The 25,471-nt window shown below is 47.8% G+C and overlaps 1 protein-coding gene across 12 annotated transcripts in view; it reads left to right on the top strand.

Annotated features, from left to right (window-relative positions):
* SIPA1L3 (signal induced proliferation associated 1 like 3) overlaps positions 1 to 25,471 on the top strand; it is a 260,357-nt gene that overhangs the window by 118,475 nt on the left and 116,411 nt on the right. Inside the window, exon 1 of one of the 12 annotated variants that reach the window (XM_055412272.2) lies at positions 1,761 to 7,366. The exons of the other annotated variants lie outside the window; for them this stretch is intronic. The gene's annotated coding sequence lies outside the window, so the exon portion shown is untranslated. Of the gene's footprint in view, positions 1 to 1,760; positions 7,367 to 25,471 lie in introns of those variants that run through there. 12 annotated transcript variants of the gene reach the window in all.

The raw sequence follows: 25,471 nt of genomic DNA, 5'->3' as shown, positions 1-25,471 counted from the left end.
CTTGCCTTCTTGATGGGGGGGCCCGTGGTTCCGTGGAGGAAACACAACCTCAGTAAGTAATCACTGAATGATCCGAGTCATTACCTCTGCATTACGTGCCCTGATGGAGGAACCAGGAGAGCCTGTCCAAGGGGGATCTGTCCTGTTCAGAGAGGTCAGAGGACGTCTATCATACAGACTGCCATTTGAGGGGAGGCCTGAGGACGCGTGGCTCCCCAGGTGGCTCAGTGGTAAAGAACCCGCCTGTCAATGCAGGACATGTGGGTTCAATCTCCAGGTCCGGAAGATCCCCCTGGAGGAGGAAATGGCAACCCGCTGCATTGTTCTTGCCTGGAGAATCCCATGGACAGAGGAGCCAGGCGGGATCCAGTCCACAGGGTCACACAGAGTCAGGCACAACTGAGCATGCACACGCATGTACTAAAGGCTGTGTAGACCTTCATGGATCAGGGAACATGCCCAGTAAAGGAAACAGCAGCAGCGCGTTCTGGACGTGGGAAGGAGCTTGACTCGGAAGGAACTGGAAGGCGGCCAGCCTAACGGCAGGATCCTGAGTTGGGGAGAGGAAGGTGGAGGCAGACCGTGCAGGGGCTGCGTGGTTGTGGGGAGGAGTTCGGTATTTGTTAACACCTACCTTTTGGAGCTGTTGGAAAAATTACATGAGCTCAGTCATTCTTTCAGCAAAGGCTTGTTTCAGCTCTTTGGCAGGCAGCGTTTCAGGTCCACGGGACATAGTGAGAACAAGATGGACACGTGTTCCTGTCTCATGTAGCTGGCATTCTGGAAGGTCGGGGGAGACAGATAAGCAAGAAAACCAAGTAGTATCATTTTACCTGGTGCAAAAACTTCTGACCAGTGAAACAGGGTAAGTTAATAGAGAACATTTAGTTCAGATGCTTTTGGCCATGAGAAACAGAAAACCTGATTTGTGCCGACTTAAACTGTCAGGAAATTTGTGGGCTCCCCAAGTTCAGGCGTTCTCGGGGCTGAGGACTTGACTGCTCAGCGTGGCGTGGGGAGCCCAGGTTCAACCTGTGGCAGCCAGGCTGTCCATGATGCACCTAACTGCACCCTAAGACAGGTACCTCCCATGATCACTGGGTGACAGTTGGGACATCGAAGGCAGCCTCAGGGGTGGAAGCAGAAGCTTTTTCAAACTCTGTGTTCCTCAGGGATCTCCTTCAGCCCACCTTTGTGGGCTGTGAATTGTAGGGCCCATGGGAGAGCAGGAAGGTGGCTTCTGCCAAAGTCCAGATGGCAGAGGATGGAGGACAGAACCAGAGTTGGGGGAGTGGAGGGTGAGGAGGGGGAAGGTTAGCAGGTAGAATGACTGGGGCTTGCTCGCTGGAAAGAAGAGATGCTGAGCGTGCACACTCGCATGCATGCGCACACATACGGATGTCCGCCTTGTACTGTGTCCTTCTCTTGTAAAAATAATGGTGCACATTTGCATATTGCTCTGAGAAATCTTGCAGGAAAGAAACCTCCTTCTTTGACGATGGAACCTTTTGCTTTTCTAAAAGGCACTTTAGTAACCTGGTCTGCAGGAAATTTTGAAAATTGTTGCTTTAATGGTGTCTCATCTTCGTGGCACCTTAGAGTCATATGGGGAGCTTTAAGAAACCCCAAGGCCTGGGCCCCACCCCAGGGCATTTCACTAGAGTCACCAAGGGTAGGACTAGGTGTGGGATGGGTTTTTTTTTTTCAAGCTTCCCAGATGTTTCCGGGGTGCGGCTGAGGGTGGGAACTATTGTTATATTGTGTCCTTTGGTGAGCCTCACATTATAAAACTGTTTTGTTTTTCTGTGTCTGATTATCAAAGTAATAACTTGCTTGTTTAAAAAAAAAGAAAGAGATCAAAGGACCTAGACTCTGCCAAGATAATCATTTTTTCAAGCCTGATGTGTTCCTTTGAGATTAAAAAAAAAATACTTGTACTTAAATATATATATATGTTTGTATAAAATATTATATATGAAGTGTGTGAAGTGTGAAAGTCGCTCAGTCATGTCCGACTCTAGGCCAGAATATTGGAGTAGATAGCCATTCCCTTCTCCAGGAGATCTTCCCACCCTAGGTATCAAACCCAGGTCTCCCTCATTGCAGGTAGATGCTTTACCATCTGAGCCACCAGGGAAGCCCAAGAACACTGGAGTGGGTAACCTATCCCTTCTCCAGCGTATCTTCCTGACCCAGAAACCAAATTGGTGTCTCCTGCATTGCAGACTGAGCTACCTGCTGAGCTACCAGGGAAGCCCCCAATATTTTATATATATATATATATACACACACACACACACACACACACACAAAAGCCCCTAATATTATATATATATGTGTGTATATATATCCCAAAGCAAAGTGATCAACTGAACTGAAAGCGAAGTGATTCCCCATCTTTCCAAAGATTTTTTTTTAAGTTTTGAGGTCTACTTGAAATATTTAGGGATATTGATGACATAATCAGCAGCCTATCGATATTTTTCAACTTATTAATTTTGTGACACATTTAGAATCATGACATTAAAAATGTTGAATTCAAAATGTGGCTTAGATCCTCTCACTTCGTGAAATGTCACTCATACTGTTCACGGTCCTCCTTCTCATCATTGGAGCCCCTTTTCAGTCACTGATGCACGTTTCCAGAATACAGTTTCCACCTGCCTCTGAAGTGCCTGTGATGTGGTACTTCTTGAATCTGTGTATTATTAAGTCATTTCTGGAAACTGTATCCCAAATAGTCTTATATCATTAGATAATTTTTTTTCAAATTCCCCTTTTAGTTGTGTATTGGTGATCTCTAGTGTGTAGCCAATAACTTTTACTATGTTACATTAAGAAAGAAAAAAAACCAGATTTTCTTTTAAAAGGCAATTACAGAAAATGAATAAATGAAAAATTATGAACATATAAAAGTGGTTACATAAGCATTCATTTTTTGAGTCAATCAGACTAATGATTCCAATATGAATAATAAATGACAGTTTAGGAAACTGCAGTTTCATCCCACACAGCAGCACTTTGCCTCGAGATGGTTTTAAGTGTTACTTTACACAGCCTTTTTATTTTTTTTTCAGTTTTCAAAAAGTTAGTTTAAATGCCCCTTTCATGTACGGTAAAACCTTTTTACATTGAGTATTTTGTCTAAATTAAATGATTCCTTTGTCCCTATCTTGCTTTCTGTCTTCAGAGGGCCTCTTTAAGTGACTTATAACACCTGGAATTGTGAAGTCAAGCCCCCAGAACAATTCCTGAGTCTGTTACACTGTATCCCTCCTTTTTATTGTTGCCAAAGCTAGCATCACTGAAATCTTTAGATGCTACTGTGGCTTTTTCCCAGATGGCAATTTGTTCAAAATAAAATTATGTGAAAACTCTTATTTCTGAAGATCATTTTTGAGGGGGAAAATTTTTGGGTAGATCTTTATATTTGGGTAGATCTTATATTCAAATTAAATTAATTAGGTTAAACACACAGAATTTGCTCAGTGGTATTTGTATTTGATCTTCCTTCCATGAACAATAACTCCTTGGAAAGCCTGAGTTTTCTCTTTCCCAACTTAATCTCATTTGTTCATTCAATATTGATTAATCTCCTATTAGCTACCCTGCTTCCCAGGTGGCTCCGTGGTAAAGCCACCTGCCAGTGCAGAAGAGGCAAGAGACACGGGTTCGATCCCTGGGTCAGGAAGATTCCCCTGGAGGAGGAAATGGCCACCCACTTCAGTATTCTTGCCTGGGAAATCCTGCAGAAATGTGAGCTACAAGCCATGGGGATCCAAAGAGTTGAACATTACTGGGCAACTGAGCATGCACAAACCCACGCACCCTAAGAACCAGTGAAGGGTCGTGGGACAAAAGGCCTCTGTTGGAATCCCAGCCTCCTACCTGTGTGAGTGTGGCCACAGCACTTAACCTACCTATGTCTCAGTGTTCCCATCTATAAATGAAGATGATGTCACTACCTCCCTTGTAAAGTGGTTGTGGGGAATTCAGGGGTTTAATACAGATCCACAGTCCCAGGTGGAATGTTTTCCAAACAGACAGATTATCATCACTGCAGGAATAGCAATGTGACGGATGCTCCCCGAGACCCTGCTGGGTGTAAGTTCTCCATCACTTTTCTAAAACCCAAATTATCCAGGACCCTAATATTCATTCAGCCTAAAAGGTTTAAAAACGGCAGCTTTATCTATAAAACATTTTTGAGTGCCTGGCACATAATAAGTTCTATGTAAATAATAACCCTTCGTTGTGTGTGTGTGTTCAGTTGCAAAATCCTGTCGGTCTCTTTCTGATCCAAAGAACTGCTGCATGCTGGGCTTCACTGTCCTTTGCTGTCTCCCAGAGTTTGCTCAAATTCCTGTCTGTTGAGTCAGTGATGCTATCTAACCCTTCGTTATTATTATTGTTTAAATAATAATATTTTTAAAAAATAACCCTTTGTATCATATTATATTAATAATATTATGATTTAAATAACCTTTCATTATTATTATTATTTGAAGCACATACCTCACTATCCTTAATCATCGTGTGGAAATGCACATGATAACCACGAGATGCCATCACACACCCACCTCAGTAGCTGAAATCAAAAGGCAACACAGGAGGAGATGAGGTCAGAGTTACATATGAGGCCTTATAGGGACCAAGGCTTTTTCCTCAATGTGTTGTGGGAGGGCTCCGAGCAGAGGAGGGAGAAGTCTGACTCAAGTTAGCAGACTCCCTCTGGCTGTGTGTGGGAGTACGGCTGGGAGCTCCTGCTTTGGTTCATGGTCCAGGATGGCGGGGAGCGGGGGGAGGACCAGGGAAGTGGGCAGATCCTCACCGTAATTTGAGGGTGGGGCCAATACTGACTTTGAATGGACTGGATGTGGGGGTGAGAGAAGAGGGTGGAGGGTGGCAGAGGTGAAGAGTGAAGGTGTTGAGTTGAGAACCAGCAGAGTGGAAATGTGCAAGGAGCAGGTGAAGGTGGTGGGAAAACCAAAGATAGAGCTGATGGGAATGGATTCAAGAGAAACATGACTTTTTTTTTTTAAAGAGGAGTTTTAAAGGTATACAGAAAAACGATCATAAAGTACAGAGTTCTCACAAACTCCATCTCTCCCCCACTACAGTTTCCCCTTTTATTTACATTCCTATTAGCGTGGTATGTCTTTTTAAATTGATGAACCAGTACTGATACGACATTATTAAGTGAAGTCTGTAGTGTATGGTTAGGACTCATGCCTCGTGTTCTACATGCCATGGGTCGTAACACACATGATATGTAGCCACCATTACTCTGTCATACAGGGTAACTGCAGAGCCCTGTGCTCCACCTATTTGGTCCCACCCCTCCACCAACCATCACCCCCCTCAACCACTATTGATCTCTACTAAAGAAGAACAGGACTTTGTATCCATCCCCCCAGCAGACATGAGCCTGTGAAAATGCGGCTCCACGTGTTTTGTTTGTTGCTGTGTCTCTCATGCTTCGACCATGCCTGACACACAGTTAACTACACAATAAGATTTACCTGGAGGTCCAATGGTTAACACTCTGCACTGGGGACGCAGGTTCAATCTCTGGTTGGTGAACTTGCTACGCTGCACGGCCAAAAGATGAGAATAAAAAATAGTATGCTCATTTAGTGTCTTGGGGTGGAGAGGTATTAGAACCTGAAAGGGCTTCCCTGGTGGCTCAGATGGTAAAGAATCTGCCTGCAATGTAGGAGAGTCCGGTTCAGTCCCTGGGTTGGGAAGATCACCTCGAGAAGGGAAAGGCAACTTTCTCCAGTATTCTTGCCTGGAGAATTCCATGGACAGAGGAGCCTGGCGGGCTACAGTTCATGGATTTGTAAAGAGTCAGACATGACTGAGTGACTAACATTTCTAGAACCAGAAGGAGCCCTTGGACTCAGAGGCTATACATAAGCAGCATGTGACACAAATGTGTTCTGTGGGCCTGGGCTTCTGCTCCCGCGTGGGCTCCACTCCCCTCTACCTTGGAAATTAGGGGGCGGGAATAGTCAGAATGTACCTCCAACATCTATGTCCCCCCTCACCCCCAAACTAACCATTGACAGAGTGCCTGGTCCCATGGACAGGACTGACGTGACTTCCTCATCTCTAAATTAGGGCAGTAATAGTATTGACCTCACAGGGCTGTGGTGAGGGGTCACTGAGATAATGCTGTGAAAACATTGTAGGTGTTTAATAAACGTGATGAGCTGTTGTTAAAAGTAACAATGTCACTGCCATTATTCTGACTTCACGGCACTCCCCATGGGAAGATACATATCAGATAATCACTCAGATAACATAATTTAAACTGCTGGTTAAACTCTAAAGGAAAAGTTCAGAATGCCTTGACAGAGAGTTACTTACTGGAGTGGGGTTGGGAGAGTCTGAGAAGCCTTTTCTGGAGAAATGACCCATTAACCTAGACTTGAAGGATTAAGTAGGAGCTCGCCCAAGAGTGAACTGGAGGCTGGGTGTTTTGGGGGCAGGAAGAAGAGCCTGTTCAGAGGCCCTGCGTTGTGGTGGAGGGGAACAGAGGTCCATGTGCCCTGAGCAGAGAGATGGGGGGAAGGGTCATTCCAGACCTGGTGAACCACCCATAACAATTGGTCTTCTTCCGGTGGCCCCTGAGAACCAAGGAAGGGTTTTAAGGAGAGAAGTGGTACCGGCTGGCTTGGTTCTTTAACTCCTGTGTGCAGTGCACTTTCATGGCCTGGCCTCCCGGCTGCCTTCCTCCCCCTGGGACAGGTTATACCAGAGACTGCAAGCCAGGGTCAAGGTCAGAGACTCCAATCCTCACTGCCACCTTGTGCTTTGTGTGGCCCTCTGGCTGTCCGTCTGCGGAACTGGAAGGAGCTTTACATAAGAAGGTGCCCTGGTTCCAGACTCATCAACCCTGAGGAAAGAAGCAGCTTGCGGATCCATCCCAGGCCACAGGGAGGCCGGCGAAACAGGTCACCGCAGCAGGGCCTCTTCCTCAGAAAGGCTCGGGGCCTCGCTGACTCACCATCCCCTCCTCCCAGAGTAGGGACCCGGCCCCACCCGTTTCCCTGTTTCTTTTGTAAGATGCCCACCAGCAGGCTTCTCTCAGTTCTCTCTTGTGGGCCAGGCCCTGGAGAGACTGGGGACAGCAATGGGGAGGAGAGATTCCAGATAACCTTGGTCTCCTCAGCCCAGCACAGGAAACGGCTATTTTGTGGCCCAAGAGTTTGGGGAGGCCCCTGTGCCTGGCCCCTCTGAGAGGGCTCAGGTGATTCCTTCATCCTGGGAAATGGTGTCAGATTTCTGGGGTGCGGTGAGGCCCAGGTACCCTGAGCAACTCCTCTGATCCTGCCCTGGAGTCTCCCCTGCTGGTTTCTGGGTAAGTGGAGGCCTTGCTGTCCCCTTTTCCACTGTGTCCCTGTCTGGCCATTCCCAGAGCTCCCAGAGGGGAACTCTGATCCATGGAGGGGGTGGGGGGGGTCTCCCTTCTGAGCACTTGGGGGCACTCTGTCTCAGGAAGCCCACAAAACTTTGAGCTGTGGCTTCTCATCATTGCTGCCTGGGGTGTTGAGAGGCTTAGAGAGTCTTTTAAACTGATGGATTCCACACCCAGGGTCTGTGCTGCTATTATCTTGCTCAGTCCTCCCAACAGCCCTGGGAGATGGGATCTCTTAAGAAACCGATGAGGAAACCAGGGCACAGGTTTGTGAGGGCGCTTGCCTCAGCCCTGCAACTGGGAAGTGGTGGATTTGAACCTGGGCTGTTTGGTTTCCTAATCACTGGCTGTGCCTCTGGCCTGCCTGCCCTTATCACAGCACTCTGTTTATTTTCTTCTTAGCACCTACTCAGTTTGTTGACTTCTGTATTGCCTATCTACACACCCTTTAGGATGTAAGCTCCTATTTGATAATACGAATTACACTTCTTATTTGCTGCTCAATAAACATCTGTTGAATGAATGATGACAAGGATGCGGAGGAACTGGATCACTCCCACTTTGCTGGTGGGAATGTCATATGGTACAGGCACTCTGGAAAGTAGATTGGTAAATTCTTAAAAACTAACTGGGAAACTCTCATAGGACCCAGCCATTTGACTCTTGGGTGTTTATCCTAGGGAAGTAAGACTTGGGTTCACACAAAAGCCTATATACACAGTTGTTCACAACAGCTTCTTCATAATAGCCCCACACCGGAAACAGCCTGGCTGACCCTCAGCAGATGAATGATTAAACTGTGCTACATCCGTACAGTGAAATACTGTCAGCAGTGAAAGGGAACAAACTACCGATACACTTCCAATTTGGATGAACCTAAGGAAGTTGTGCTGGGTGAAAAAAGCCAATCCCACATGGTTGCACACAGTATGCTTCCATTTATATAACTTCTTTTTTAAACTATTTGTGCTATAATTTTATTTTTTCCACTCATCATTGATAGTTATCTCTGTTTTATATATATAGTTTTTTAAAGTTACACTCTGTTTACAATTACTCCAAAGCATCGGCTGCGTTCCCCACAGTGTGCAGTGCATCCTCTTAGCCTGTCTTTCACCCAGTCGTTTGTGCGTCCTACTCCCTCATTCCCGTATTGCCCCCGTAACCACTCATTTGTTCCCTGTGTCAGTGAGTCTGCTGCTGCTTGGTTATAATGCAGCACTAGCTTGTCGTATTATTTATGTATTTACTTTTGGCTGCTCTGGGTCTTTGTTGCTGTGCGTAGGGTTTCTTTAATTGTGGCGAGAGGGGGCTGCTCTCTAATTGCAGTACACTCACTGGCTCAGTAGTGGTGGTGCAAGGGCTTGGTTGCTCTGCGGCCTGTGAAATCTTCCCCAACTAGGGACTGAACCCCGTGCCCCCTGCCTTGGCAGGCGGATTCTTTACCACTGGACCACCAGGGAAGCCTGTTGTATTTTTCAGATCCCATAACTAAGTGAGATCCTACAGTATTTGTCTTTGACTTATTTCGCATTGTCCTCCAAGTCTATGCATGTTGTTGCAATATGTAACATTTTAAAATGCCAAAATCATACAAATGGAGAACGTATTGGTGGTTGTCAGGGCTGAGGGCTGTGGTTATGGAGGAGTGGGTGTGTGTGGTTACACAGGATAGCACAAGGGGTCTTTGTGATCGTGGACCTGGTTCATATCTTGGTTGTATTGGATACATGGGTGCACACAAGTGATGAGTGGGTGTAGAACAGGGTTGCACACACAGATGAATACAGGAAGTTGGAATATTGTCAGCTGATTGTTTCAGTGTCCATATCCTGGTTATGATATTGTGTTCCATTTTTGTAAAATGTTACCTTGTACCAAACTGGGTACAGTGTATGTAGTATCTCTCTGTGGTGGGGGTTGAGTTGCTAAGTTGTGTCCATCTCTTGCGACCCCTGCCAGGCTCCTCTGTCCATGGGGTTCTCCAGGCTTTATCATGTTTTACAAATGTAGGCAAGTCTGCAATGATCTCAATAAAAAAATGACTATTTTTAAAAGTCACCAGTGAGACGGGAAAAGAGAGAGAAGGGGAAGTGGAGGATGGATCTCTCTGCAGAGACCAGGGAGATGGGCAGGCAGAGCACAGGGCCTGGGGGCCATGGGAGGGGTTTAGAGTTTACCTTGGGGTCAGCCCCAGAAGGGTTTCAGACTGGAGAGGGACCTGGCCAGTTAAGTGATAACATCACACTTTAGAGATTGCAGTCAGAGCAACTGGAGGACAGAGCCACAGCAAGGGGATCAGAATGTGGAGGAAAGGGAGCTGACTGGGGAGTCTTTTAGGGCTACTGCTGACCAGCCTCCATAGGAGAGGGTCAGTGATGACTCCTGGAACAAGGCACTCAGTTAATATGTTTGGTCATCTAGCCTTCATGTCTTGTTCAGAGTGTGTGTTACACGTTTAGACATATGTCAAAATTATATATATAAAACACCCACACACATATGTGTTGTTGTTCCGTCGCTTAGTCGTGTCCAACTCTTTACAACCCCATGGACTGCAGCACACCAGGCTTCCCTGTCCTTTACCATCTCCCGGAGCTTGCTCAAACTCATGTCCATTGAGTTGGTGATGCCATCCAACCATTTTGTCCTGTGTCGTCCCCTTCTCCTCCTGCCTTCAATCTTTCCCAGCATCAGGGTCTTTTCTAATGAGTCAGCTCTTTGAATCAGCTGGCCAAAGTATTGTAGCTTCAGCATCAATCCTTCTAATGAATACTGAGGATTGATTTTCTTTAGGAATGACTGGTTTGATCTCCTTGCAGTGCACGGGACTCTCAAGAGTCTTCAATACCACAGCTCAAAAGCATCAGTTCTTTGGTGTTCAGCTTTCTTTATGGTCCAACTCTCACATCCATACATGACTACTGGGAAAAAACGTATGTGTTATTTATTTGGCTGCTCTGGATCTTAATTGCAGCATGTGGGAACTTTGGTTATGTCATGTGAACTCTTAGTTGTGACACGTGGGATTTAGTTCCCTGACTAAGGATCAAACCTGGGCCCCCGCATCATCGGGGGCATGGCGTCTTAGCCACTGGACCACCAGGGAAGTCCCCAAACTGTACACTTAAAACCAGTATGTGTTACTATATGTAATTATACTTCAATAATTGATGCATACATACCATCAAATCTTAATGATAGAGAGCTCACATTTCTTAAGCCTTTACTCTGTGCCAGACTCCATGCTAAGCACTTTACACATATTCATTCATTTTATCCATACAACAATTCTGTGAAGTGGGTACTTCTCTCCTTATTTTATACATGAGGCAGCTCAAGTGAAATCACTCGTCCAGGGTCACGAGGCGGCCTCACAACTGAGCGGCCATTGGCACCAGTGCAGGCCAGCTCCAGATGGCAGGTCTCTTTGAGCCCCTTTCATCTCATTCAGACCTTTCCCTTGATCTTAATGGAGTGATGGTACACTGAAGCCAGTGGGGTGTCCTTGCCAAGGTCCTCAGGCCGTGAGCCATTTCAGAGAGCCTAGCCATAGTCATATCTCAGGGTTCTCAGATCCAGAAGTCCAGCCTTTGATTCAGGAACAGTCTCTGCAGGAGAGCCAGGCTGGGCTTTCTTGTCATGTCTCTCATCCTCAGCTGAGTCAGCTGGGGATTAACCCCCTGCCGAGTTCAGGACAAATAGAACATAGAAAACTGGCTGCAGCTTGGCTCTTATGAAGAATGAAGGAAAGGAGTAACCCACCGCATAACGTTTCCTGAGCTCTTGGGCGCCAGGGACAACCCGACAGCCTGTTTCTGCAGCATCCCGTGTGTGGTGTTGTCCTACCAGGCAGGGAATGCACATCTTGAGACTTGTAAACCTTCTCGGTGCCACATTCCTTCCTGATGTTGTCACAGATGCCCCATTTCCCTCTTGCAGGATTTTCCTTTGTGAACAGTCCACAAACAGCTGCCTACTTTGTGGTTTTAAGGATGCTTTCAGTTGCAAGTAACAAAAACCTTGGTATCATCTGGCCAAATGGTTAAGACATTTAATCCGTCTTAGAAGTCTAGAAGTGAGTGGGTATCAGGCCAGGTAGGGTCAGCAGCTCGAATGTCTGCCATCTAGGTTCTCAGCATTAGCTTTATCCTAGAGTCTCTCTCTATCTATCTATTTATCTATCTATCTATATATGACCCATGTGCCTCTTTGTCCCAAGATGGCTGCCAGTGACAGTCAGGGCCACCTGCTTTCCTGTCTACAGATATCAGGAGAGAAAGAGAGAAGAAAAAGAGAGCCCAGTCCCTCGTGGGTTTTAAATACTTCCCTTTAGACTAGGATTGGTCCAGCTGAGGTCACGTGCTCTCCTCACCTGGCCAGTCAGATCGCCAGAGGAATGCCATGCCCTGATTGCCTTTGACCAGTTGGGGAGCACCTTCCAGGGAAAGAGGGGAGTGAGTATTAAATAGACAAGCAAATACCGGCCACAGCTGGGCAAGGTCTCCAGACTCGGTGACCGAGGCTGAGTTAACAAGCTGTCAGGCCCAACAGGTCGTGCCATTGGAGAACAAAGGTTTTCTTTCGAAGAAGTGTAGTGATTCATATCCAGTTTCTGCCTTCTACCTCCTTTTCCACGCTCACCACGTGTACCATGTACCCAGTCCCTCAGTTGTGTCCGACTCTTTGTGACCCATGGCCTGTAGCCCACCAGGCTCTTCTGTCCCTGGGATTTCCCAGGAAAGAATAGTGTAGTGGGTTGCCATTTCCTCCTCCAGGGGATCTTCCCAACCCAGCGATTGAACCCATGTTTCTTGCGTCTCCTGCATTGGCAGGCGGATTCTTTATGTCAGGTCAGAAGCCCCCAGAGAAAGGCAGAGGGTTAGGTAACTTGCCATGGTCACACACCTAGGGAGCAGTGTACCAGGAATCCACGTACGAGTAGTGGTAATAGCGGCTAACGCCTCCTGGTGGTTACCTGCGCCAGGTGCTGCCCTTGGAGCTTTACATAAGAATCCGCTTACTCTTCATGTCAACCCTGTGAGGGGAGGTGCTTTAGTTATTTCCATCTCACAAGGAGGTGACAAGTCAAAGGTAAGAATTAACATTTGCTTGCAAGGATGCTTTGTACTGGACTGTTTCAGATTTCTAGCTCATTAAAGCTGAGACAGATCATGGTGGCCACTTGACAGGCAAGAATACTGAGGGGGAAAAGAGGTTGACAGTGACAGCAGCTGCCACCCATTCCTGGCATCAAGTCCTGTGCTAAGTGCTCCAGGTGTATGGATATCGATGCTTCCTCTGAAATCCTGTGAGGTAAGCCCTCACAGATGAGACATAAGCTGAGAGAGCTGAGGTACCCTGTTTGGAGCTGGAAGGTACTGTAGTTGGCACTCAGACTGTAGCACCTATGCTCCCAACAGTTGACCACGGTCACCAAGGACATCAGTGAGGATCAGTCACCAAATGTCACATGTGTGCCTGCTGTGCCAGTCACAATGCTGATGCTGAGACATAACCATGCACAACACTCAAGGAGCTCACATTTAAGTAATTAGACACAAACAAGACTGATGTTCACCGTCCATTCTGGTTGCCTGTTGCCATGTTGTTGTTTTATGTCTCACCCTGGTATATAAGTAATGCAGAGTCAACTCACAGTGGCTTATTGGTCAAGAAGTCCAGAGAAGGGGCAGTTCTGAGATTGGTTCCACAGCTCCACACGTCAGGGCCCCAAGAATGCACTCCTGAAATCATCTTGACCTTTCCTCATGGTTGCAAAATGGTTGCTGTGGCTCCAGGTAACATGTCCTCTCAGCCATAAGGCAGAAAGCAGGAAGCCAGCTAGGACTGCCATACTGCTCTTTTATGAGGAAGCGTTCCTACCTTCTAGCAGCCTTCTCGGCTGGAAAAGTGAATATCTGGCTTTTTCATTCTCAACATTGGCAGGTTAACAAAGGAGAGGGGGTTTAAAATGTGGGGAGGCCAGTTGAGAGTGTTTGCTGTGGCTTAGGGGGGGAAAAGTGAACTTTCTTGCTGCTCAAGCCTGGCCCCAGGTGACTCTCTTCATGCCGTGGACATTTGAACATTTATTCTTGCAATGGAGGAAGATCTAGAGATTAAAAGCAGGGACTCTATAGAGTCAGTCTGCAGGATTTGAAACCAGCTTTGCCGTTAACCAGCTGTGTGACCTTGGGCAAGTTCCTTCATTCTGTGCCTCAATTTCCTCCTATGTAAAGTGGGGTTAATAAAAGTATCATTCTCAAAGGGAATGGCAACCCACTCCAGTATTCTTCCCTGGAGAATTCCATGGATAGAGGAGTCTGGCAGGCTACAGTCCACAGGGTCACAAACAGTCAGACGCAACTGAGCAACTAACACATACTGATGTTTCTCAAAGGATTGTTGTGCTGATCAAATGAGCTGATACGTATAAAATGCTTAGAACAGTGTCAGGCCCATAGTAGGCCCCATATGAATGTCGGGCAGTGTGATTATTCTTTGTCCCATTCATCAGATGGACTTGAACTTGTCCTGGATGTGCCAGCACTCCTGGGAGAGTCGGTACAGACCATAAGACCACAGGAGCTGATTTTGTGGAGGCTAACACAGCACTCGACAGGAGTGCCAGGTAGCCGGCCTTTCCAGACAGCCAATGGGCAAGACACAGGGGCCCATAGCTTTCCTGAGGGGCAGTGCCAGGTGGGTTGGGGAAATCAGGGAAGGCTTGGGAACTGGGCCTAAGGAAGAGGAAGGACTGGCATACATGGCAGCTGCTGCAAGCAGAAGACAAGACCAATGCAAGGCAGGGCGGTGAGGAGGCTGCTGGTAGAGTAGTTGGGAATTCACTGGGAATCCTGGGGGTATTTGGCCTGTGAGAAATCATCTCAGTTAGGGTTAGGGTTAGGGGTTGTGTCGAGAAATCATCGTTGCATCCAAGAATCTCCTGGAGATGGTGAACGCTTTTGGTCACAAGAAGAGGTCTTTGGAAGAGGAGATCTACACTGTGCCTCCATGGTAGTAATAATGGAACCAGTTATTGGGCACTGTGCCTTCCATTCATTCCTCATTGAACCCTCACAGCTTCCTATAAAGCCAGTGGTGGTGCCCCCATTTTTCAGAAGAGTCACTCCACCTTCCCTGGCTTACCTGTAGCAGAGTACAGTCTTGACTGATAAGAGGGCATTGCTCATTGCTCCTTTAGGAGCACTCACCACCAGCCCAGTTCAGAGCAAAGGAAGCTCGTGCTTCTAGTGAGGTGGGTAGATAAGCAAACTACTGAATGGAGAAGTAAACTGGAGCCAAGTTTTCTGCAAAGCCAGTATTCTTATTTAAGGAACTATTGATACTATGAAATGGTTAGAGTACAGGCTCACATTCCAGCCTTATCTCTTCCTGGCTTTACGTGACCTTGGACTTGTGCCCCTTCCTTGAAGAGCTTCTATTTCCTTATCTGTAAAATGAGGATCTGGTTAGGACCTCATATCGCAACATAGTCTCTCTTGCACATGGAAAGGAAACGGAGTGTGGGTGGACTGGCACAGGGCCACTGGCTGGGAGAGAGGGCTCCTGAATCCTTGTACGTGGCTTTCAGCCTCACAGTCACAGTATGGCTGCCACACCTCCAGCTATGGCATCCACATTCCAGGAAGGAGAAGGATGCAGAGGATGTGCTCCTTTTTATTGGAAAGCAATAACTTTACCAGAAGGCCTCTTCCCCCATGCCCCGTGGACTTCCACTTAACCTCTTGTTGACCAGAATGAGACACCTACAAGGGAACCTGAGAAGGCAGTCTTTTTGGATGTACATCCCGCTGCTCCAAATGAATTCAGGAAGAAAATGGATTTGGATTTGACAGCCAGCAGTGAAGTCCATGGGCTTCCCTTGTAGCTCAGTTGGTAAAGAATCTGCCTGCAATGTAGGAGACCCAGGTTCGATTCCTGGGTTGGGAAGATCCCCTGGAGAAGGAAATGGCAACCCACTCCAGTATTCTTGCCTGGGAAATCCCATGGACAGAGGAGCCTGGTGGGCTACTGTCCATGGAGTCGCAAGAGTCGGACACGACTTAGCGACTAAACCACCACCCACCACCGCCAGTGAAGTCTATGCAGACACAAGTATGAACCATTCAGCATGGGATGGTTAGCATGGGTGCTTAGCACGGGAGCAGGCCTGGGTGGAGAGTCACAGTATTCTCACAACTGAGGGCCCGAATTCTTACTTTTGTTATCAAGAAACACCATGATTTGCATCCAGTTTCCTTATCTATCCATTGGGGATGCTCCTTGCCTTCAGGTCTCCTGAGCAACACTTATAAAAGCCTGCCCAGGAAGGATTTTGAAATACTGCACATCCTACTCCATCAGAGGGTAGGGACTGGCTTTTCTTTGGAAACCTGTTACATTTCTTACAGCTGAACCCAGCCCTACCAGCTGACTGTCAGCCCAAACACATTGCCTTGTAATGGCTCGTTTGCTCACCTCTGCCCCTCTGTAGTCTGAACAGCGTGGGGCTGAGAGCAGAAGTGGTGGCCTGCATCTTGGTGACCTGATCTAGCCTGTTCCCACCTGGTACTCAGTTTAGGATTGAGTGCCCTGGAGTGCCTCCTGTGTGAGGAGGCAGCCAGATCCTCTCCAGTCCACGCCCTTCCCCTTCTCTACATCAGCACCACTCCCGTTCTGGGTGAGGCCACTCTTGCCCTCTATGGGGATGGCTACCTCAGCTCCCAGGGGGACTAACTCTGCCACTTACCAGGTTCATCATCTACGTGGCAGCCAAGTCGGGTCTCTGCCTTCCAAACCTGCCATGAAGGACAACTCTAGACTCCTCAACACGCCAGGGTCTTTCCACTTGCTCTTCATCTCTACCCCTCACTTATCACCCTCCCTTCTCTGGTCAACTCCACATCCTTCAGGGCTTAAATGCCACCACTTCCAAGAAGGCTTCCTTGATCACCTACGCTGCAGCACCCTGTTCTTGTCCTCCACCAGCTCGTTCTTTCTTCGCATCGCTTATTCTAATGTGCGTGTTTGGTAAGGGCACTCAATTCATGTATATCTCCCCCTCCAGCCATGGGGCAGAGGGGGTCTAGTTCATTCACTGCTTTATTACAGAAACTTCAGGAAACATTCCTCTAGTGAAAGGAAATCAATTAAATGAATGAAAACTTACTGCTTTGTTCTCCTGGTTTTGAAAACATTTATTAAAGGTAATTGGGAAAATATAGGAATGTTTAGGTATAAAGAACACATTTTCAAAAATAACTGGGTGACTTCCCTGGTGGTCCAGTGGTTAAGACTCTGAGCTCCCAATGTAGGGTGACTGGGTTTGATCCCTGGTCAGATCCCATATGCTACAACTAAGACCCAGTGGAGCCAAATAAGTAAATTAAAAAAAAAAAAATCACTGGTAGTCCCAACTCCAAAACATAACCCTGATGAACATTTTGCAGTTTTTTTCCAATCTTTTCTCTATGACTTCATCTGCATTTATAATAATAATATGTAATGTCATAAGGATATATGGTAATATATTTAACTATTCTCCTGTTAGACATTGAGGTTGGTTCTTTTTTCTTCCCCTTTTATAACCAATGCCATGAATTTTTTTCTTCATTTCTAACTGTTTCTTTGGGATCAGTTTCCAGAAGTAGCTCTACTGGAAGGTAAGAACCTTTTTAAAAGCTGTTGCCAGGTTTCCTCTTAAAAGTTTCCACCAACTGTGACCATTTAAAAAAATGGTTGTCCTGCAAGTGAGTGGCTGGTTTCCTGGTGTCCCGGGCTCCTTTGAGCTCCTAGAGAGCCCCTGCCCTCATCTGCTCACGGCCAGTGCCTCTTTCAGCCTGTCTGCCTCAGCTTAGGCCTTGTTCTGAGTGCCTATCCTGCGTGCAGTCCTGGGAAAGGATGTTTGATTATGGTGTTGTTCAAACAGAGCTGTAGTCCTCACCAGCTGTCAGTGGGTACGTGGGCCCTAGAGGAGGCTGTGCACCCAGTCTCGGGTCAAGAGCACTAGTAAGGTGCAGGGGTGGGACCCCTCCCAGCCCTGTGCCCCGGAAGCCCTCCTGTGTTTCTCAGGTGGGTGTCTGTCCCACCCACTCTGTCCCCAGCTGTCACTTGATGACTTGTCCTGAAACTGATACTGTGAGATACCCCTCCTCCCCCTGCACCCGCCTCTCCACCAGGGCTAAGAGGAAGTACACGTTCCCCCAGCCTGCCCAGGGTGTTTGTATTCACACGGGCGAAGTGGCCCTGCAGGTTCTGGGAAGTGGAATCCTTTTACAGAGGAGAGTGAGGAGCCAGGAGAGTGAGCAACAGGGGTGTGTGTGCACGTGCACGTGCCAGGAGCGTGAGAGTAACTCTGTGTGTGTGTGTGTGTGTGTGTGTGGCAGGAGAGTGAAAAGGGAGTGAGAGCAACTGGGGTGTGTGTGTGTGCGTGTGTGTGTGTGCACGCCAGGAGAGTGAGAGCAGCTGGGGTGGGGGTGCATGTGCACCAGGAGAGTGAGAGCAACTGTGGTGTGTGTGTGTGCACACGCGTGTGTGTGTGCATGCCAGGAGAGTGAGCAACTGGGATGTGTGTTTGTGTGTGTGTGTGTGCACACCAGGAGAGTGAGAGCAGCTGGGGTGGGGGTGTGTGTGTGCACCAGGAGAGTGAGAGCAGCTGGGGTGTGTGTGTATGTGTGTGTGTGTGCATGCACGCAAGCAACTGCGGTGTGTGTGTGAGAGTGAGAGCAACTGGGGTGTGTGTGTGGGGGGTGGTGTATGCACCACCCACAAAGGCATAAAACTGACTCTCAGGTACTTCAGAATGGGTCTGCAGAGATCAAACAGCTGAGACTTTCACGTATGTGTACCTGCTTTTTAAAATTACATAATATGAGTACAATAGTATATAATACATTATGTAATAGAAGTACGATCTCATTTTTAAAAAGTATTCGTACAATACAAAAGACTTTTCAAAAACTTGGTTACTGGGGAACGTAACATAGGCCCTGAGAAGCACATAAGATGTAAATGTACAGTTTGGAGGACAGTTAAAAGGCAATCACTCCTGTAACCCCCAGATCAAGAAGAGAATCTTGCTGGCACCCCCAGAAGCCACCACTCTTGGGACTTCCGTGCTCACCGTGTCTTGCTTTTGAAGTTTGGTCACCTGTGTAAACAACTCTGCAGATCATGGCTCCATTTTGCCTGTTTTTGAACTTTACCATCATGGAATCATAACCCATATTATGTCGTTCTCCATCTGGCTTTTTTTTTTAAACCCCCCCTCAGGATCATGTCTGGGAGCTGCATCCGGCTTTTGATGTCAGTGCGTTTCTGGTATGAAAGCTCGTTCACAGTGATGTACAGACAAGTCTTATGAAGGCTCGTATTTGTGCATTTTGTTTGATGAGTATTAGAAGAAAAAATATTAACTTCAGCACTGTTATTATTAAGGCTTTAGTGAGTGAGATGGTTGAAAGGACCATCTTAAGTAAATAATAGCACACGTGGTACGTTTAGTAAATAATAGCACAGGTGGTCTATCAAATACATAAGCCCAGGTGGTCTGTTTGTTGTCAGTGAAGGTGCGTGACTTCGGGAAGTTTGGGAGCTTTAGGGTCCAAGACAGGATGACTGCTTGTATGCATACCACCGCTCCCCTCCCTGGGGTAACCGCTTACAGCTGGAGCACAGCCTTCCAGATTTCAGCCCTGTGTTGACCTAGGTAACTATATAGACATAAGATAGGTAGCTGGGATATTTTTTTTTAATACTAATTTTTTTTTTTTTTTGGTAAGAGTGTGTGCCATTCTTCTAAATTACTTCTTGAAGTTTCTGAGTTTGTTCTCCAATTAAAATAGCCCATTTCCTTTTAAGATTGCATTTCAGGGTGGAGATGAGACTGGATATATATACATATATGTATGTATGTATGGTCTCGGGCTGCAGATGTTGGGAACTTGGAATCTGGAAGGAACTTAACAGAGGGACCAGGCAGAGACTGCCGGCCTGGGACACATCCCCCCGTGGTGAATTAGCACGGGATTGTGACTCAGGGATCTGACATGTGCAGGGCCGTGATGTGGCCATCTGTGCATGCACATGTGTGAGAGAGACACACACAGAACAAGGACAGGGATGTGGGGAGATGGGAACGGGGACACAGAGGTGGAACGGAGACACAGAAACGTGGGACAGAGGTGCAGATAGACAGGGTCGAGGGCGCAAACTGAGACCAGTTCTAGGGCTAACTTGCCAGGTGACTGGTTGGTTAGTTGGCTATCTAGCTGAGTGACTGACTGGTTGCCCTGGTAGTTTTGGCTTGGGGTTTTCTCAGTGGACTCAGGAAATCCAGGACTCCCTGGATTATGAAGGACTCGCCCTGATCTTGGAGCTGCTGTGGATCTGGGGACAGGGCGCTTGACAGTGGCTGCAGAACATCAGGGTGTCTGACCCTTCCCACCCTCATGAAGGTACTTTGAATGTATCTGCTTTGTCCTCACTCTTATTGTGTGTGTGTGTGTGTGTTAATCCTGGATGAAGATGTGTGAGTGCTGTGGGGAGTTACTGTGGGGAGTTACTGTGGGGAGTGGGGCCTTACAAGGGTCATCTTGGGCTCCTCCAGCAGTCTGACAAGACGACACTGTTAATCCTCTCTGGTCTGTGTTGGGGGCAGGATTTGATCCCAGGAGATCTGACTCCAGAGCACGAGCCTAATTTCTGCCCTGAAACTACCCAGGAACAGAGGCCAGGTGTTTACCGAAGACCCCCTATGTTCGCAGCTCATGCCTGCTTTTTAGAGATGACAGTCGTTACAATGGCCGCAGAGTCATTCACCTGGGTTCAAGCCCCACCTTTGCCTTTTTCCTTACTGGGTGATCTCAGACAGGTAACTTGCCGCTCTGAACCTCAGTGTTCCTTTCTGTAAAGTGGGGAGAACAGTAAGGCCCTCTCCCTGGGAGGCAGTGTGGATTGAGGAGGGCCAGGCGTGAGTCCGGTGCTTCTTCGCAGGGCCACCATTATTACATGTAGCTCAGGGGACTGGACCTTGGGAACGGGCCTCCAGCCTGGGCTCCTAGCTCCACAAGAGCCAGATATGGCTCCCTCTTTTGACAACTTGTACTCATGTGCAGGGATCCCCAGAGTGATTTCAGGGCAGACTCTGGAGTAGTGAGCCAGACCGAGGTTCAGAACCCCGCTCCTCTGACAGTGGGCAAGTAATGTCCCCTCTCAGAACCTTGCCTTCCCCATTTTGAAGTGGAAGTACTGAGAACACTGCCTCTGAGGGTCGTTAGGAAATTTAAGTTCCGAGTTTTGCGATAAGTGCTCTGCAGGGAGCCTGCACTCTGGATGGGGGAGGGGTGGTTACTGTTGGCAGCTGGGCACCACCCAGGAAATCAGGGCTCAGCTCTGTGTGCCCCCCTCACCCCCTCCCCACCCTCTCACCATGGGAGGCCTGCCTGGTGTTCCTGGGGGGGCTCCACTGCCCACCACCCCCACCGCAGAGCTGTCCTCAGGTGAGGACAAGCGGAGCCCGGCCCCCCAGGAGCAGGCTGGAAAGAACAGGGCTTTAACAGATGTTCCTTGACGAGGATTCCCTGGCTCTGTTTAATCAAGATTGTCAAATATTGATTTAATCTCCAGGCCCAGCAGATGTGATCTTAGCAGTGGCAATTAGCTGGGATTAGTTAGCAAGTCGGGCTCCATGCTGACAAGACATCATCTTCCAAAGGCAGCCTGACCTGGCCGACCAGCAGCAGCCACGAGAGCAGACTCAGAAGAAGGGTCCTTGAAGCCCCTGTGGGCCCAGTGTTGTCCGAAACAGTGATCGTGGGAACACTTGGGGTTCGAGGCAGCGGCCACAGACAGAAAAGCTTCAATATCAAAATAAACACCACAGGGACTTCCCTGGCGGTCCAGTGGCTAAGACTCCACACTCCCAATGCAGGGGGCCCAGGTTTGATCCTTGGTCAGGGAACTAGATCCCCCATGCCGCAACTAAGTCCCAGCACAGCCAAATAAATAAATAAATGGCACGACCACACCAGTGCTTGTGGCGTGACACTGGATGTTCAAGCGGGGTGGTCCCGTGAGGGATGTCCGACTCCTCGAGAGGGGCTTGTGTCCCTGATTAAGTCTCCCCAGAAGGATCTCCCCTTGACCACAGAGACCCCCAGCCCGGCTCTATCACTGTCCCCTACTCCTTGAGCCACGGCTGCAGCTCCTGGGTGGGCCTGGCACGTGTCCCTGCACTCCAGGAAGCATCCTTTTTTAATTGTGCATTTCAAAGTCTCATTTGAAGTGAGCAGGACTGCACCCAGAATTGAAACAAGATGGTCAATCCACATGTGCTTCAGGGAGGTAGTGACATCCTTAACCGACCCACCCGACCCCCCAGGAACTCAGCTGAGGGTGCCCTCCGGGCTCTGGGACCACCAGGAAGGAGGGGCTTGTTCAACGTTGGCCAGCCGTGAGCCGGCTTCTGAGCCCAAAGGAACCAGAGTTCATTCCAAGGCCATGTTTGGTCCAATTTGTTTGCTTGCGATATTATTATTACATAAATGAAAATGCTAATTTTCATTGTTATTTAGTCGCTCAGTCGTGTCTTGACTCTTTTGTGACCCCATGAACTGTAGCCTGCCAGGCTCCTCTGTCCATGGGATTTCCCAGGCAAGAATGCTGGAATGGGTTGCCATTTCCTCTTCCAGGGAATCTTCCTGACCCAGGAAGTGAAACCCACGTCTCCTGCATTGACAGGTGAATTCTTTCCCACTGAGCCACCTGCTAATATTTATATAATCACTGTATGCCAGGGTTATTCTAAGTCTCTACATTCATTAGTTCATAAAATCTCCAAGAGTTATGCCCTATTATCATCTCCATTTTACAGATGGGAAAACAGGTATCAGACATCTAAGTCATCCGCCCAGGGTCTAACTAAGTGATAGAGGTGGGAATGGAACCTGAATGGTCTTTACTTCTAACCACTATGCTACTGCTGTCACATCAGGAAACATCTCTGATATCTGGTAATAAGTAAGAAAAGCAGCCATGGAGCTGTTAACTCATTTATTTAAAAAAAGATTCATCTCTGAATCTTTTTATAGCACTTATTCCTGCTTAAGCATTTTGGGTAAGTGCTGTTTCCATTTCTCTGGGGAACACATGAGCCCGAGATGGGTGCCGCTTCCTTCCCTCAGGGGGTCTAGGGGCAAGCATCCTGTCAGACCACAGAGGAATCTCCACTTGGAAAGATGTGTATTTTTCAGACTCCATGGCTCTAGAGGCGGGGGAGGTGGTGGTTGTTCAGTCACTCAGTCCTGTCCGACTCTGCAACCGCATGGACTTGCAGCACGCCAGGCTTCCCTGTCCATCACCATCTCCTGGAGCTTGCTCAAGCTCATGTCCATCGAATCAGTGATGCCATCCAACCATCTCATCCTCTGTCGTTCCCTTCTCCTCCCCTCAGTCTTTCCAGCATCAGGATCTCTTCCAGGGAGTCAGCTCTTCGCATCAGGTGACCAAAGGACTGAGGTGGGGACTTGTGCTCAGTCCAGGGGGTGGGGTGGCTCTTCCATTCTAACCGCATCCATCAGGGTGTTTGTGGCATGGCTTTCGCTCCACCCATGTTTCCCTTCCCAGGCTCCACTTTGAAAACCTAACCCCAGCCTGAGTTGCCCCTCGCCTGTGCAGTTGTGAGCATTTCCTTACAGACTCTCAGAGAAAGGTCTGGAAGAAGACATGCAAGACCCATTCTTTCTAGGATTTGGATTTGAGACAGAGCCTCATAGGAGTCTTGAAGAGGGCCTTGAACTTGCGTGCTTGTAAAAGTTTATATATAGTCAGGGAGAATATTTTGGCTTTTTAAGTTTTCCTTTATTTCCATTCCATTTTACTCCTTAGAAGTAACTGCTTAACAGTTTGACAGATGTCTTCCTAGACTCTTTCTTGTATATTTCATAGGATTTATGTAGAAACACACACAGTAACAAAATCTGCCCCCCTTTCATTTAAACCTAATGGGGGGAGGACTTCCCTGGTGGTCCAGTGGTGAAGAATCCACCTTCCAGTGCAGGGGATGCAGGTTCAATCCCTAGCCCAGGAAGATCCCACATGCCACATGCTACTGAGCCCGCACACTGTACAGCCCGTGCACCACAGCTAGAGAGTTTGAGCGCTGCAGCAAAGACGCAGCATGACCAAATAAAAAAACAAACAAACCGTGCTTTCTAGCTGAGTGACCTTGGGCAGGTTACTAAGCCTCTCTGGACTCAGTTGCATTGGCTTTATTTATTTATTTTTAGTATTTATTTATTTGTCTGTGCCAGGTCTTAGTTGCAGCACTCAGCATCTTTGATCCTTGTTGCAGCATGTGGGATCTAGTTCCCTGACCAGGGATCAAACCCAGCCCTGCACTGGAAGCGAGGAGTCTTAGCCACTGGACCACCAGGGAGGTCCATGCATTGTCTTTAAATGTCTTTAAAGGTCTCTCAGTTAGTCCCTCCCTCCCAGGCCAGTCACGAGAATGAAATGGGTGAATGTGTGTAAGCATTTCAGCTGGTGCACAGTAAGCACTCCATAAATAGGAGCCAAACTCGTTCACTTCAGGCCGTGGAGATGATTCCTTTACACGACACAGCGCTCCCTCACTGTTTATCACAGCAGCAGCACCTTCCCTGGAGTAAAGGCAGCCAGACACACTTAACCCATCATCTGCTCCTGGGCACTGGGGCTGTTCCAGCGCTCCCGTATCACAGCAGTGGGGCAGTGTGAGCGCGCCTGTGATTGAACCACCTTGAACCTGTCTGTCAAGGTGCATTGGGGTGAACACCTGAGGGAGAAGTTCCTAGAAGGGGAATTGCTGGATTCAAATAAAGCAATATGAGGACTTCCCTGGGGGATCCAGTGGCTAACGCCCTGTGTTCCCAATGCAGGGGGCCTGGGTTCCAGATCCCACATGGGACAACTAAGAAGTCACATGCTGAAGCCAACCAAATAAGTAAATATTAAACAAGCAACAGCCAATATGCACACCTGAAATTTCAGTGTGTAATTCCAATTTTCTTCCTATTCTTTCAAGAGGAAACGACCATTAACCGATTTATATCATTAGAAGCAGGATGAGCCACTTGGGAACTCTAACCTGTTTGAGTGAAATAGCTCTATATGGCTGCCCTTGCCCATGTGGGGGCTGCCCTTAACTCCGAGGTAGGAACGTGGACCCTTCCTGGATGCCCGGAAACATTTAGTTAAAAACACCCATTCACGGGGCTCTTTGAGATTAAATACTAAAGTACAGGTTCTCACCATGTGATATTGTGATATAGTAAGAAAAATATTTTGGTCTTCATTCAAGTTCCTGGCACAAGAGCTTCTGAAACCCTTGAGAGATGTGGGTGATACTGTCTTTTTGTTATTCAAGATAAGCTCCTTTCAACCATTACTTGAGTTTATGCTGAAGGGGTGACTCTTGGTGGACCCCTGAATAGTTTCAGGGTTGCCAGAGGAACCAACCATGTGCTTAGAAGGTTGGACCTTTCAGTCCCACCCCCTGACATCTGGGAAAGGAAGAGGGGCTGCAGTTGAGTTAACCATCAGTGGCCAGTGATTCAGTCAACCCTGCCTTCATAACGGAATCGCCATGAAACCCTGAAAAGAGAGCTTCTAGGTTGATGAGCTCATCTATGTATTGGGAGGACATCACACTCCAAACTCCATGGGAACAGAAGCTTCTGCACTTGGGACCTTTCTGGGCTTCGTCCTGTGTATCTGACTGTTCGTGTGTATCCTTTTTAATAAGTCAGGAATAGTAAGTCATATTACTAAATATAAAATAGATAACTAATAAGGACTGACTGTATAGCATTGGTGGCCCAGACAGTAAAGATTGTGCCTGCAGTGCCGGAGACCTGGGTTCCATCCCTGAGTCAGGAAGATCCCCTAGAGAAGGGGATGGCAACCTGCTCCAGTATTCTTGCCTGGAGAATCCCATGGACAGAGAAGCCTGGTGGGCTACAGTCCATGGGGTCACAAAGAGTCGGACACGACTGAGCAACTAACACT

Source organism: Moschus berezovskii, chromosome 22, assembly GCF_049115385.1.
Source record: "Moschus berezovskii isolate FMDL1 chromosome 22, NW_MosBer_1.0, whole genome shotgun sequence".
NCBI classification, from domain to species: Eukaryota; Metazoa; Chordata; class Mammalia; order Artiodactyla; family Moschidae; genus Moschus; species Moschus berezovskii.
The sequence above is the reverse complement of the archived record's forward strand: the minus strand, read 5'-3'. Positions and strand labels throughout refer to the sequence as shown.